Here is a 16,083-nt window from a genome sequence, read left to right on the forward strand (position 1 = left end):
CAAGAATAAAATAATTCTCAATGTTGATAGGAAAACATAGGATAAAGAGTACACTTGAATTCTCAGTATTACACAAAGTAAGATCATAGCATCTGGTCCCACTGCTTCATGGGAAATAAAGGTGGAAAAGGCAGAAGCAATGACAGATTTCCTCTTTTGTGGCTCTATATTCACTATGAATGTGATGGCAGTTATAAAATTAGAATACAGGTGCTTCCTGGAAAAATGGCACTCACATATTTAGTAAGCGTGTTAAAAAGTGAATAGTTGAGTTGACCAAAGGAGGCACATTGAGTACACTAATGGTCTTTCCAGTAGACATGTACAGATGTGAGAACACCAAACTGCTCTGCTGGGGATGACTTGTGAGCGTCCATTAGATTGCAAGGAGATCAAGCCATTCAAACTTAAAGGAAATCAACTCTGAAGATTCATTAGAATCACTGATGTTGAAGCTATGTCTCCAAAGCTTTGACCACCTGAGCAAAGAACTGACTCATGAGAAAAGACCCTGATTCTTATGAGCAAATTAAATCTTGTTTCATGATTTGCATGAGAGAGGAGGAGAAGAGTGTATAGCTTCACTCATTCAATGGACATGATCTCAAGCAGACTCTGGGAGATGGTGAGGGGCAGAGAGGCCTTGTGTGCTGCAGTCCAAGGGGACAGAAAGAGTCTGGCAAGACTTTGTGACTGAACAGCAAGAAGATTTCAGTTAATAAAATGGATCTTCCAGGGTCTCGGTGGGGTCTCATCATGTTAGAGGAATAGGAGCCTGAGTCCACTTTCTCCCACACAAATCCATCAAAGGATAGATTGCACATGGAACACCTTCCAGAAATAAATTTGTGACCAATGTTGATGGGCCCTAGAAACCGATAAAGGAAAACCAGTCTCTTAAAAAGTAGGTAAGAAAAAATAAGTAATGAAAGGGAGGAAATGTTTTTAGGGATCGAGACTCACCTTGGAGAAGGAGTCTTAAAGGAGGAGAAATTTGCACAAAATTGGAAACCCTCTCTCATAGGTGTCAGTCGGGGAAGAAATAGAACGGAAGAGAGGAAGAATAAAAACACAGATTATGCCAATAAATGCAATCACTAGCCAAGAAATGACTCAGATACTCCCTTCCACTGTCATACATGGGTCATCGAAGGGATGTCTGGGATGTATCAAACACACTATGGTTAGAATCAGGCATTAGTGCCCTGAGAACAATCTGACGAAGCTAAGGTAACACGCAAACCTAACTATGGGGACACTAGAGACAGAAATTTTAGAAAGGACCTTTCCTGTGAGAAGGCTCTAAGGCCACATCTTGAACCATGGCATACTCACAGAACAGAAGATTGTGCACTAGAAAATACCAAAGGAGACCAAGCCAGTGTCCTTTTAAGACCCATTCCTCCACGGAGGGAGAGAGGAACGTGTACGAGTGCCAGAGGAAGAAGGAAATAGGCTAATAGAATCTTGGCCCCAGACACATCCCCTGCCAAGCTCTAAGCTGGCTGACAGTTGCTCGTGATGAATTCCTCACTTCATGAACAGTTGACATAGCCCAGAAACATGACAGCTTGGGGTCAGTTAGCATGAGGAGATGCCTGGCACACTTGAGACTGTGCCCTCTGCAGACACAGGCAGCAAACGGAGTGGCTGAGACCAGAAAGTTGCATAAGATGCAGGGCCCACCTGGGACTGTGCCTTGCTTCCAACCACTCACCTGAGGTTTTGGACTTGGGAAGAGCACACATCACATAGCCAATAGTGGTCATGGCCCTTGCCAAGCACCTAACTGCCTGATTGGCTGAGAAGTGCATGAAACACAGGGCCCACTTGGGACTGTGCCCTCGTGTATCAACCAGGAGTCTGAGCAGGGTGGACCCAGAAAGTACATGCCACATTTGTCATTGACAAGCCCGATGTGATCAATAGACCTCAAGCACCCCCACTATCCCAATGGCATTTGTTTTTTGTGTCCCACCTCTCACCCCCAATCACTGAACAGGTGAGGTAGAATAAGAGGCTACTGCACCCTCGTTTCAAGGTGAAAACCAGATATGGAGAGGCTTTCAATTAAAAGAAGGAAATATAAACAAAGAAGCATAAACCAACCCAGAAGTGACAGGTTAAACGTAGTAAGTCTGCAATATATGGCCAGACTGATCAAGTGAGGAACAACAGTCACCTTTGACAAGTACAAGCTTCAACAAGAGACTGTCTAACACTGTATTGACACCAAAAAGCACACAACTACTTTAAAATTATGAGATCTATTTCCTCTCTTTTTTAAAAATATATTTATTTTATTGGAAGACTAATTACTTTATATCATTGTATTGGTTTTGCTGTACATTGGCATGAATCTGCCCCAGGTGTTCATATGTTCCCCATCTTGAACCCGCCTCCCACCTCCCTCCCCATCCCATCCATCTACTTCATCCCCGTACACCAGCCCCGAACATCCTGTATCATGCATCGAACCTGGACTGGCGATTCGTTTCACATATGATAATATACATGTTTCAATGCCATTATCCCATCATCCCACCCTCGCCCTCCCCCACAGAGTCCAAAAGCCTGTTCTATACATCTGTGTCTCTTTTGCTGTCTCGTATACAGGGTTATCCTTATCACCTTTCTAAATTCCATATATATGCCTTAGTGTACTCTATTGGTGTTTTTCTTTCTGGCTTACTTCACTCTGTATAATAGGCTCCAGTTTCTATATGATTTCTTTAACTTTGAACTATTTTAGTCCTTTATGATAACCTAAACGTTTATTCTATTAACTATTATGAGCTTTCAAGCAAAACACACGTAAATCTATTTTTTAAACACGTTTTATATATGAGAGAATGAATTTGGACTCCGTTTTCTTTTTTTACACTATTTAAACAAGTCTATATTTTATTTTTGGTTCTTAACTTTTACTTTCCAAAAATTGATATCAATGTTGTGACTTTAGTAACAAAATCTTTACGATCTGATTTCACTTACGGATTCGTTTTACCGAATTGATTGCTCTCTCCCCTTTCAACTCTCCCATATCTCCCCCTAGGCACCTCTTTCTCCCTCTTTCCTTTTCTCTGCTGTCTGAAATTCTGTGAATCCCTTTGATTCTTTCCGGATGAGGAGAATTGTGCCACCATTAATCTCGGGTTTTATCTTCTGTATTGCATGGATTTTTGATGTTACTGCAACCTGGGAACAGAAACCCAGAGGCCAGGGCGTCGATTCCAGAACTTTAGATCAACATTGAACTCCTTACCTCAAGGAATATTAAAGGACAAGCACACACCCCAGAGTTTCCGTGTCTACATGGAAAGCAATCTCCACACTTGAGTCAGTAAGTTCAGTACAAGAGAACCCACAGCTATTCTCCAGTAAAACAGAAACACAACAATGAATATTATAAAAGCCATACCAGACCCACAAACACCCCAAAGCACAGTCCATGGACAATTCATTGCACTTCAGAGAGAAGAGATACAGATCTGCCTGCCAGTGAACACACACAAATGATCCAAAACATTAAACCTTGAGAAGTCACTGGTCCAATCCCACCCACAAAAGACAGGTTCCACAACATAGTGGAACTATAATTCTCAGGCCTGCAGAAAGGGGACCCAAATCACAGTAATCGAAACAGAATGAAAAGGTAGAGAAATATGCACCTGGTGAAGGTAAATGAACATCCAGGATTGATCTCCTTTAGAATGGACTGGTTGGATCTCCTTGCAGTATAAGGGACTCTCAAGAGTCTTCTCCAACACCACAGTTCAAAAGCATCGATTCTTTGGCGATCAGCTTTCTTCACAGTCCAACTCTCACATCCATACATGACCACGGGAAAAACCATTGCCTTGACTAGACGGACCTTGGTCGGCAAAGTAATGTCTCTGCTTTTTAATATACTATCAAGGTTGGTCATAACTTTCCTTCCAAGGAGCAAGCGTCTTTTAATTTGTCACCTTGCTTATTTAACTTATATGCAGAGTACATCATGAGGAACGCTGGGCTGGAAGAAGCACAAGCTGGAATCAAGATTGCTGGGAGAAATATCAATAACCTCAGATATGCAGATGACACTACCCTTATGGCAGAAAGTGAAGAGGAACTCAAAAGCCTCTTGATGAAAGTGAAAGAGGAGAGTGAAAAGGTTGGCTTGAAGCTCAACATTCAGAAAACAAAGATCATGGCATCTGGTCCCATCACTTCATGGGAAATAGATGGAAAAACAGTGGAAACAGTGTCAGACTTTGTTTTTTTGGGCTCCAAAATCACTGCAGATGCGGAGGGACTGATGCTAAAGCTGAAACTCCAATACTTTGGCCACCTCATGAGACGAGTTGACTCACTGGAAAAGACTCTGATGCTGGGAAAGGTTGGGGGCGGGAGGAGAAGGGGACGACGGAGAATGAGATGGCTGGATGGCATCACCGACTCTGTGGACATGAGTTTGAGTGTACTCCGGGAGTTGGTGATGGACAGGGAGGCCTGGCGTGCTGTGATTCATGGGGTCGCGGAGAGTCGGACACGACTGAGCGACTGAACCGAACCGAACCGAACCGAAGGTAAATATTTTAAAAAATTTTTAAAAAAACCCACAAAAACAAAGAAAAGAAGAGGAGTTAGGAAGTTTTCCTGAAAAAGAATTCAGAATAATGAGGGTAAAGATAAAAATCTTGAAAGAGATGTAGAATTGCCAGTAAATACACTGGGGCACCAGAATGAGTACAAACAAACATGTTTAACATGGATCTAGAAGAAATAAAGAGAAGTTAAGCAGTAAAAATCAATACAATATCTGAGATTAACAACACCCTGGAAGGAACCAATAGTAGAATAATTGAGACAGAGAAAGAACTAATTAGGTGGAGGCAGAAAGGAGGAAATAAATGAAGCACAGTGAGGTGTGCAACGAAAACAACAAGTTAAACAGGTAAAGCTCAGAAGTGATAAATGTCCCACAATGAGAAACTTAGGTGTCTAGAAGGAGAACACCAAAACAATAAGGGGTGGGGTACTTGGAAGATTCTGGAGGAGTAAACGTTGAAAGCACTCTTAAATGAGTCAAGCCGAAAGAATTGGGACCAGATATGAAACAACTGAATGTTCAAAACCGGGAAAAGAAAGTGACAAATCTCTGTATTGTCACTCAGCTTATGTGAATCTATATTAGAGTATACTATTAAAATACCAGATGAGTAAGTCACAAGCTTGCATCAAGGATTGGGAGAAACATAAACAGCCTCAGATTATACAGATGGCAACACTGAGACAAATAGAAAGTGAAGAAAAAATAAAGAGTCTTTTGATGAGGGTGAATGAGAAGAGTGCAAAACCATGCTGACAACTCAACATTCAGGAAAACAAAGAAAAAGGCATCTGGTCCCATCACTACTTGGCAAATAGAAGGGGTAAACATGTGAACTTCCAGATGTTCCAGTTGGTTTTAGAAAAGGCAGAGGAAAGAGAGCTGAAATTGCCAACATCCGATGGATCATGGAAAAAGCAAGAGAGTTCCAGGAAAATATCTCTTTCTGCTCTATTGACTATGCAAAGCCTTTGACTGTGTGGATCACAATAAATGGTGGAAAATTTTGGAAGAGATGGGAATACAAAACTGCCTGACTTGTCTCTTGAGAAAACTGTATGCAGGTCAGGAAACAGCAGTTAGTGCTGGGCATGGAACAACAGACTGGTTCCAAATAGGAAAAGGAGTATGTCAAGGCTGTATATTGTCATCCTGCTTATTTAACTTATATGCAGAGTACATCATGAGAAACACTGGGATGGAATAAGCACAAGCGGGAATCAAGATTGCCGGGAGAAATATCAATAACCTTAAATATGCAGATGACAGCACCTTTATGCCAGAGAGTGAAGAGGAATTAAAAAACTTCTTGATGAAAGTGGAAGAGGAGAGTGAAAAAGTTGGACTAAAGCTCAACATTCAGAAAGTTAAGATCATGGCATCTGGTCCCATCACTTCATGAGAAATAGATAGAGAAACAGCGGAAACCGTGCCAGACTTTATTTTTTAGGTTCCAAAATCACTGCAGATGCTGATTGCAGCCATGAAATTAAAAGACGCTTACTCCTTGGAAGAAAAGTTAAAACCAACTTAGATTGCATATTAAAAACCAGAGACATAACTTTGCCAACCAAGATCGGTCCAGTTAAGGCTGTGTATTTTCCAGTGGTCAATATGGATGTGAGAGTTGAACTGTGAAGAAAGTTGAGTGCAGAATTGATGCTTTTCAACTGTGCTGTTGGAGGAAATTTTTGAGGGTCCCTGCAAGGAGATCCAACCAATCCGTTCTATAGGAGATCATTCCTGGGTGTTCATTGGAAGGGCTGAAGCTGAGGCTCAAACTCCAATACTTTGGCCACGTGATGCGAAGAGTTGATTCATTGGAAAAATCTCTGATGCTAGGAGTATTGGGGGCAGGAGGAGAAGGGGATGGCCGAGGATGAGATGGCTGGATGGCATCACCGATTCGACGGACATGAGGTTGCGTGAACCCCAGGAGTTGGTGATGGACAGGGAGGCCTGACATGCTGTAATTCATGGGGTAGCAAACAGAAGGACACGACTGAGACTGTTCTGAACTAAACTGAAATATGTGGAAACAGTGACAGGCTTCATTTTCTTTGGCTCGAAAATTACTAAGAATAGTGATTGCAGTCATCAAATTAACTGTCACTTGCTTTTGGATGTAAAAGCTCTGACAAACCTAGACATTGCATTAAAATGAAGACACACCACCTTATTAATTCTCAGTTAAATATAAATGTCAAAGATGGTTACCCTTGTCTAACTCAAAGAAACTAAGCCATGCCATGTGGGGCCACCCAAGACAGGCAGGACATGGTGGAGAGGTATGACAGAATGCAGTCCACTGGAGAAGCGAATGGCAAACCACTTGAGTATACCTGCCTTGAGAACCCCAAGAACAGTATGAAAATGCAAAGTAATAGGATACTGAATGAGGAATTCCCCAGGGTTGTAGATGCCCAGTATGCTCCTATTGATCAGTGGATAAAAAACTGCAGAAAAAGGGAAGGGATGGAGCCAAAGCAAGAACAGTACCCAGTTGTGGATGTTACTGGTGATAGAAGCAAGGTCCGATGCTGCAAAGAGCAATATTTCATTAACCTGGAATGTAATGTCCGTGAATCAAGGCAAACTGGAAGTGGTCAAATGAGATGGCAAGAGTGAATGTAGACATTCTAGGAATCAGTGAACTAAAATGGACTAAATGGGTGAATTTAACTCAGATGACTCAGATGATTATATCTGCTACTGTGGGCAGGAATACCTTAGAACAAAGGGAGGAGCCAGCATGATCAACAAAGGAGTCCGAAATACTGTACATGGTTGCAGTCTCCAAAACGACAGAATGAAACGTGTTCATTTCCAAGAAAAACCATTCAATATTACAGTAATCCAAGGCTATGCACCAACCAGTAATGCTGAAGAAGCTGAAGTTGAATGGTTCTATGAAGATATACAGGACTTTTGGAACTAATACTGAAAAAAAGATGTCCTTTTCATTATAGAAGACTGGAATGTTAAAAGTAGGAAGTCAAGAAACACCTGGAGTAACAGGCAAACTTGGCCTTGGTTCAGGGAATGAAGCAGGGCAAAGGCTAATAGAGTTTTGCCAAGAGAACGCACTGGTCACAGCAAACACCATTTTTCAACAACACAAGAGAAGACTCTACACATGGACATCACCAGCTGTCCATGGTCAACACCGAAATCGGATTGATAATATTCTTTTCAGACAAAGATGGAGAAATTCTGTACCGTTAGCAAAAATAAGACCAGGAACTGACTGTGGCTCAGATGATGAACTCCTTGTTACCAAATTCAGACTTAAAATGAAGAAAGTAGGGAAAACCACTACACCATTCACATGTGACCCAAATCAAATCCCTTATGATTATACAGTGGAAGTGAGAAATAGATTTAAGGGACTAGATATGGTAGATAGAGTGCCTGATGAACTCTGGACGGAGGTTCTTGACATTGTATAGGAGACAGGGACCAAGACCATGCCCATGGAAACGAAATGCACAAAAGCAAAATGGCTGTCTGAAGAGGCCTTACAAATAGCTGTGAAAAGAAGAAAAGTAAAAAAAACAAAGGAGAAAGGGAAAGATATAAGCATCTGAATACAGAGTTCCAAAGAATAGCTAGGAGAAATAAGAAAGCCTTCCTCAGTGATCAGTGCAAAGAAATAGAGGAAAAGAACAGAATAGGAAACACAAGAGATCGCTTCAAGAAAATTAGAGATACCAAGGGAACGTTTAATGCAAAGATGGGCTTGATAAAGGACAGATATATTATGTACCTAACAGAAGCATAAGATATTAAGAACAGGTGGCAAGAATACACAGAAGAACTATACAAAAAAGATCTTCACAAGCAAGATAGCCACGATGGTGTAATCACTGAATGAGAGCCAGACATCTTGGAATGTGAAGTCAAGTGGGCCTGAGAAAGCATCACTACGAACAAAGCTAGTGGAGGTGATGGAATTCCAGTTGAGCTACTTCAAATCCTGAAAGATGATACTGTGAAAGTGCTGCACTCAATATGCCAGCAAACTTGGAAAACTCAGCAGTGGCCACAGGACTGGAAAAGGTCAGTCTTCATTCCATTCCCAAAGAAAGGCAATGCCAAAGAATGTTCAAATGACCTCACAGGTGCACTCATCTTATACACTAGTAAATTCATGCTCAAATTTCTCCAAGACAGGCTTCAGTAATATGTGAACTTCGAGATATTCAAGCTCGTTTTAGAAAAGGCAGAGAAACCAGAGATCAAATTGCCAACATCATCTGGATCATGGGAAAACTAAGAGAGTTACAAAAAAACATCTATTTCTGCTTCATTGCCTATGCCAAATCCTTTTACTGTGGGTATCACAACAAACTGTGGAAAATTCTGAAAGAGATGGAAATACCAGACCACCTGACCTGCCTCTTGAGAAACCTGTATGCAGGTCAGGAGGCAACTGTTAGAACTGGACATGGTACAACGGACTGGTTCCAAATAGGTAAAGGAGTGTGTCAAAGTTGTATATTGTCACCCTGCCTATTTAACTTCTATGCAGAGTACATCATGAAGGAACACTGGGCTGGGAGAAGCACTGGCTGGAATCAAGATTGCTGGGAGAAATATCAATATCCTCAGATATGAAGATGACATTACCCTTATGGCAGAAAGTGAAGAGGAACTCAAAAGCCTCTTGATGATAGTGAAAGAGGAGAGTGAAAATGTTGGTTTGAAGCTCCACATTCAGAAAACTAAGATGATGGCATCTGGTCCCATCACGGCATGGGAAAAAGATGGGGAAACGGTGGAAAAAGTGTCACACTTTATTTTTTGGGCTCCAAAATCACTGCGGATGCTGATTGCGGCCATGAAATTAAAAGAAGATCACTGCTTGGAAGGACATTTCTGACCAACCTAGATAGCATATAAAAGAGCAGAGACGTTACTTTTCCAACAAAGGTCCGTCTAGCTAGGGCTCTATGTTTTCACGGGATCATGTATGGATATGAGCCTTGGATTGTGAAGAAAGCTGAGAGCCGAAGAATTGATGCTTTTGAACTGTGGTGTTGGAGAAGATCTTGAGAGTCCCTTGGACTGCAAGGAGATCCAACCAGTCCATTCTAAAGGAGATCAGTCCTGGATGTTCATAAGAAAGACTGATGCTGAAGCTGAAGCTCCGATACTTTGGCCACCTCATGCGAAGAGCTGACTCACTGGAAAAGACTCTGATGCTGGGAGGGATTGGGGGCAGGAAGAGAAGGGGACGGCTGAAAATGAGAGGGCTGGATGTCATCACCGACTCGATGGAGGTGGTATTGATTGAACTCCGGGAGTTGGTAAAGGACACGGAAGCCTCGCATGATGTGATTCAGGGGTTTCAAAGAGTTTGACACGACTGAGGGACTGAAGTCAACCTGAACTGAACTGAATGATGGTAATGTTGGAGACTATGGGATGTTGTCGAGTAATGTGTATAGATTTTGACTGTCAATTTATTTAGCACCTTTTATTGCTAATTCAGGAAATACTTAAAATACTTCATTTGGCAAACACCATGTCATCACTTCATGGGAAATAGATGGAAAAACAGTGGAAACAGTGTCAGACTTTATTTTTGGGGGCTCCAAAGCCACTGCAGATCCTAATTGCAGCCATGAAATTAAAAGACACCTACTCCTTGGAAGGAAAGTTATGACCAACCTTGATAATATATTGAAAAGCAGAGACATTACTTTGCCAAACAAGGTCCATCTAGTCAAGGTTATGGTTTTTCCCGTGGTCATGTATGGATGTGAGAGTTGGACTGTGAAGAAAGCTGATCGCTGAAGAATTGATGCTTTTGAACTGTGGTGTTGGAGAAGACTCCTGAGTGTCCCCTGTACCGCCAGGAGGTCCAACCAGTCCATTCTAAAGGAGATCAATCCTGGGTGTTCATTGGAAGGACTGATGCTAAAGCTGAAGCTGCAATACTTTGGCCACCTCATGCGACGAGTTGACTCACTGGAAAACACGCTGATGCTGGGAAAGTTTGGGGGTGGGAGGAGAAGGGGACGACCGAGAGTGAGATGGCTTGATGCATCACTGACACTGTGGACATGAGTTTGAGTGAACTCTGGGAGTTGGTGATGGACAGGGAGGCCTGGCGTGCTGTGATTCATGGGGTCGCGGAGAGTCGGACACGACTGAGCGACTGAACTGAACCGAACTGAACTGATGTCTTAGCTGATGTGAAAGATACATAAGGCAACTTGTGTACAGATACAACATATAGAAGAATTGGACATCTGTGGTTAACTTGGTAGGAAGAAGACAACTTCTTTCCATTCCCAAGTAAGTGTTTAGGAAAAGTTGTGGAATGTGGCTTATTATGACTGAAAATATGTTCCCTGATTGTAGCTCTAGAAATTCTGTGAAACAGATAGATAATGAAGCTTGTAAGGGAAAGAAATGTCATATCTTCCAAGAACTGATTACCTTGCTGAGATGCTGCATTCACCACAAGAATTTAAGTCTATCTTTGTAGGAACAGCAAAGCAACATCAAAATATACATGAGGAAATATAGGGTGGTGTGTTGGTGGGAGGAAATAAAGGCATGACATAAGGAGAGCAAAGCAAGAATGACCCTTTTGAATACAACTTGTAAAATGCCTATCTTTTGCTGACTGCAGTGCAATCTTTGACTATGTCATGTTATCATTCTTATCCCATCATGGTATGTTAGTGATCATGATTATCGAGTAGGCTACAACTATATTTTCAAGTGAAACCCTTTTTTATTTTTTTAATGCAGAGAACCTTCTGTCTAACCTCTTAGCTTTCTTTGCAATGACTGGTATAATATAATAAAACTGAGAAAGCATTAAAATATATATGCACATTTGTTGTTTCTAAATTTGATTTGTATCTGATCCTTCCCCCATACCATCCTATCTTAGACACCCAGTCAGTTCTGCCTGGATGATTTCACAAGTCAATTTATTTACATTTTGCCTTCTCACATTGTTTACATTTTCTATTTCTTCAAACAATTCATTAGGTGTAATGTACCTATGATGCATACTGAATGTTTCCTTGAACAGAAAATTTTATATTAAAGCAGAACAAAATATCCAGGAACTGAAATGCTCAGTTACTCTTAATTATTTCAAAGTGAAATTGACACTATGAAAATGAACATATAACTTTATTCTTCAAATAAGAGAATTGTAGGAAATTGTTGACATCTCCCAACATTAATTTAATCTTCAGTGTCGTGCATAATCTGACACCTATTTGGTACACCAGTTGTATTAGAATGATTTTTAAATAATGAAGACGATTGATGTATTGACCTAGATAGAGAGGCAACAATGTATCAGAGATCTCCCGTACTGGGAAACATGAATGGGCTGCGTGTTTTATTTTAGGGAAAGGTTTGTCATGGACTGCCACATGACCGTACACACCTGGAAAGGTAGACGTTTCCACCCTCAGTCCAAAATCACTGTTGCATAATGGAGATACAATATGGTACTGCAAAATAGAAGTAGACATAGCTGCCACAGTATGTCAAATAGACACTGCAGCCATTTGGCATATAGCAGCTGCTAGGTGAAACACCGTGAACAGTGCTCCACCTAGATTGCGGGATGGAGAGGGAGATGGGAGAGTGTTCCGGAAGGGATGGGGATATATATATATATATATATATTTCTATGCCTGATTTATTTTGAATTCTGATAGAATACAGAAAAATTCGGTAAAACAATTACCCTTCCATTGAAAAAAAAAAATAAGAGAAACAGCAGGGTGATGTATCACAGTATGCTCCTGTGGTCTAACTGATATTGATGACGGAGAAAAGAAATAATTTCAAGTTAGGGCACTTGTATCAGCAACTATCTGGATGGCAGAACGCTGTAGTATGAATGGCACACTTAAACTTCTGCAGGCTGAAAATACATTCACTTCTCTAGTTCCAGGATTGAAGTCAGAATTATGACCATCCACATTACCCGTTGCTTTAACATGCTTCTTCTTCTTATCTCGGATTAATGAAGATACTGTAGAGACATTTTTCTGATCAACTCTTCTTTTGATTCTTACTGAATGTGAGGATAACCTCGTTCAAAATATGGTTATGATAGAACTGAAACTAAAACCAAAGGGGGAAATATATTTCATAACTCTTTCAATCAAGATAGATCAGAAAAACAAAGAAAATGGATTCCTTTAATCATAAAATATAAATAGTATCAAATAATCCCCTTCCGTTAGTAGTTTTAAAAACTTACATAGTCGTAGAAATTATGATCCTCAAGTGAAATATGTTATAAGTCTATGGTAAATATCATTTAAATACCATTAGTATTTGAAATTTTCCCAATTATTTTTTGGTCAAAATATAATTTTACCCATTTTTATTAATCTGGACAAACAAATGACAGAGAGAAGATATCACCAAATGTTCAAAACTGAAATCAGATTGATTTTATTCTTTCAGTCAAAGATGGAGAATCTCTATACAGACAGCAAAAACAAGACCAGGAGCTGACTGTGGCACAGATCATGAACTCCTTGTTGCAAATGCAGACTGAAATAGAAGGAACTGGAGAGAACCCCTATACCATTCATGTATGACATAAGTCAATTCACTTATGACTATACAGTGGAAGTGAGAAATAGTTTTAAGGGACTAGATCTGACAGAGAGGGTGCCTGATAAATTATGGGTGGAGGTTCATGACATTGTCCAGGAGACAGGAATCAAGATCATCCCCAAGAAAAAGAAATGCAAAAAAGCAAAATGGCTGTCTGAGGAGGCCTTACAAATGGTTGTGAAAGAAGGGAAGTGTAAAGAACAGGAGAAAAGGAAATTTATACCCATTTGAATGTAGAGATCCAATGAATAGCAAGGAGAAATAAGAAAGACTTCCTCAGTGATCAATGCAAAGAAATGGAGGAAAGCAACAGAATGGGAAAGACTAGAGATGTCTGCAGGATAATTAGAGATAATGAGGGAACAATTCATGCAAAGGTGGGTTCAATAAACGACACAAATGTTAGGAACCAAAGAGAAGCAGACCATATTAAGAAGAGGTGGCAAGAATACACAGAAGAATTGTACAGAGAAGATCTTCAGGACCCAGAAAATCACGATGGTGTGATCACTCACGTAGAGCCAGACATCCTGGAATGTGAAGACAAGTGGGCCTTAGGAAGCATCTCTATGAACAAAGCTAGAGTAGGTGATGGAATACCAGTTGAGCTATTTCAAATCCTGGAAGATGATGCTGTGAAAGTGCTGCACTCAATATTCCAGCAAATTTGGAAAACTCAGCAGTGGCCACCGGACTGGAAAATCAGTCTTCATTCCAATCCCAAAGAAAGGCAATACAAAAGAATGCTCAAACTGCAGCATAGTTGCTCTCATCTCACAAGCTAATCATGCGTTGCTAGAAACTGTCTTTAAAAACTAAAACGTGACTGACCTACAGAGGCCCGTAGAGTCATATCTCTGGTCTTTCCAAAGGTATGTACAGATATGAGAACACCAAGGGATTACTGACTGTGAACTTCTCTGCTGGGGAAGACTTGTGAGATTCGTTTGAACTGCAGGAATACCAAACAAATGAATTGTAAAAAAATCAATTTTGAAGACTCATTGGAAGGACTGATGCTGAAAATAAAGCCCCAAAGCTTTGTCCAATTGAGGCAAAGAGCTGACTCATTAGAAAAGACCGTGATCTATAGAAAGTGTTGAAAGCAGGGGGATCAGTAGGTGAGAGAGGATGAGACATCTGGAGAGCATCAGCGATTCGAAGGACATGATCTCGGAGAAACTATGGGAGACAGTGAGGGACAGAGAGGCCTCTTGTGCTAGAGTCCAAAGGGATACAAAGAGTCAAACATGGCTTAGTGGCTGAAGAACAATAGCATTTCAGTTAATAAGATGGGTCTTGACGGATGGCAGTTGGTCGCAAAATATCAGAGGAATAGGAGGACAAGGCCACTCCCTCCCCAACAGATTCATCTAAGCATCGACTGCACATGGAAGAACTTCCAGACAAAAAATTGTGAACACTGTTGAATGGCCCAAGATACCCAGAAGTCAAACATGTTTTCCTTTGAAAAGGAAGTAGGAAAAAATAAAAGAGACACAAAGAGAGACAAAGTATTTAGGGGCTGAGGCTGTTTTTGGAGAGGAAGTTGTAAATGAGGAGAAGCTTGCAGACAATTGTGAACCCTCTCAGAACAGTGACAGTGGAGAACTCTGGGATTGCTTAAAGCAACGTAACCAAGGGAAAGAAAAGCAAAAGCAAATGTGCCTAACTGTAATTTCTAGCAGAGAAAAAAATCAGATACACCTGTCCACCATCATTGAGGTGGACCTAGGAGGGATGCCCGGACTGTATCACCTGCCCTATGATAAGGACCCAGTTTTAATGGTCTGGGGATGATCTGACAGGTCTAAGGTGACGTAGCAACCTAATCCATGGGAACACCAGAGACAAAATTGCAAAACAGTCCTTTCTTGAGATAATTCTCTATGACCATATAGGGAAAACAGACACTCACAGAACCAAAGATTGCACATTCAGTTCAGTTCATTTCATTTCAGTGGTTCAGTCGTGTCCGACTTTTTGAGACCCCATGAATCACAGCACGCCAGACCTCCCTGTCCATTGCCAACTCCCGGACTTCAATCAAACTGATGTCCATCGAGTCGGTGATGCCATCCAGCCTTTTAATTCTTTGTCATCCCCTTCTCCTTCTACCCCAGTCCCTCCCAGCATCAGAGTCTTCCAGTGAGTCAACACTTCGCATGAGGCGGCCAAAGTATTGAAGTTTCAGCTTTAGCATCAGTCCTTCCAATGAACACCGAGGATTGATCTCCTTTAGAATGGACTGGTTGGATCTCCTTGCAGTCCAGGTGACTCTCAAGAGTCTTTTACAAAATATCAAAGATGTGCAAACAGACTTCCATTTATGGCCCTGTCCTCCACGGAGGCAGAGAGGAATGTTTGCATCAGACCAAGGCAGAAGGCACGAGGCTGCAGTTATATCAGCCCCAGAGATCACATCTGCCACCAAGCTCTGAGCAGGCTGCCGTTTGCTAATCATGATTTCCTGGGTTCATGCTCAGTTCACATAGGTCAGGAGTGTCAAAATATGACTTCAGCATCCCTCTGGAGACACATGGAATTCTTGCAAAGTTCACATAGGCCAGGAGGGTCAAAATATGAGTTCAGCACCCCTCTGGAGACACACGGAATTCTTGCAAAATTCAGGGAAATATGAATGGCCTGCCTATTATAGTTTAGGAAAAGGTTTGTCATGGGCTGGCACATTATCCTACACACCTGGAAAGGTAGAAGTTTCCACCCTCAGTCCAAAATCACTGTTGCATAATGAAGTTACGATGTGGTACTGCAAAATAGAAGCAGACATAGCTGCCAAAATATGTCAAGTAGACATTGCAGCCATTTGATATAGAGCAGCTGCTAAGTGACACCCAGTGAAAATGCTCAACTTA

Source organism: Moschus berezovskii, chromosome Y, assembly GCF_049115385.1.
Source record: "Moschus berezovskii isolate FMDL1 chromosome Y, NW_MosBer_1.0, whole genome shotgun sequence".
Classification (NCBI taxonomy): domain Eukaryota; kingdom Metazoa; phylum Chordata; class Mammalia; order Artiodactyla; family Moschidae; genus Moschus; species Moschus berezovskii.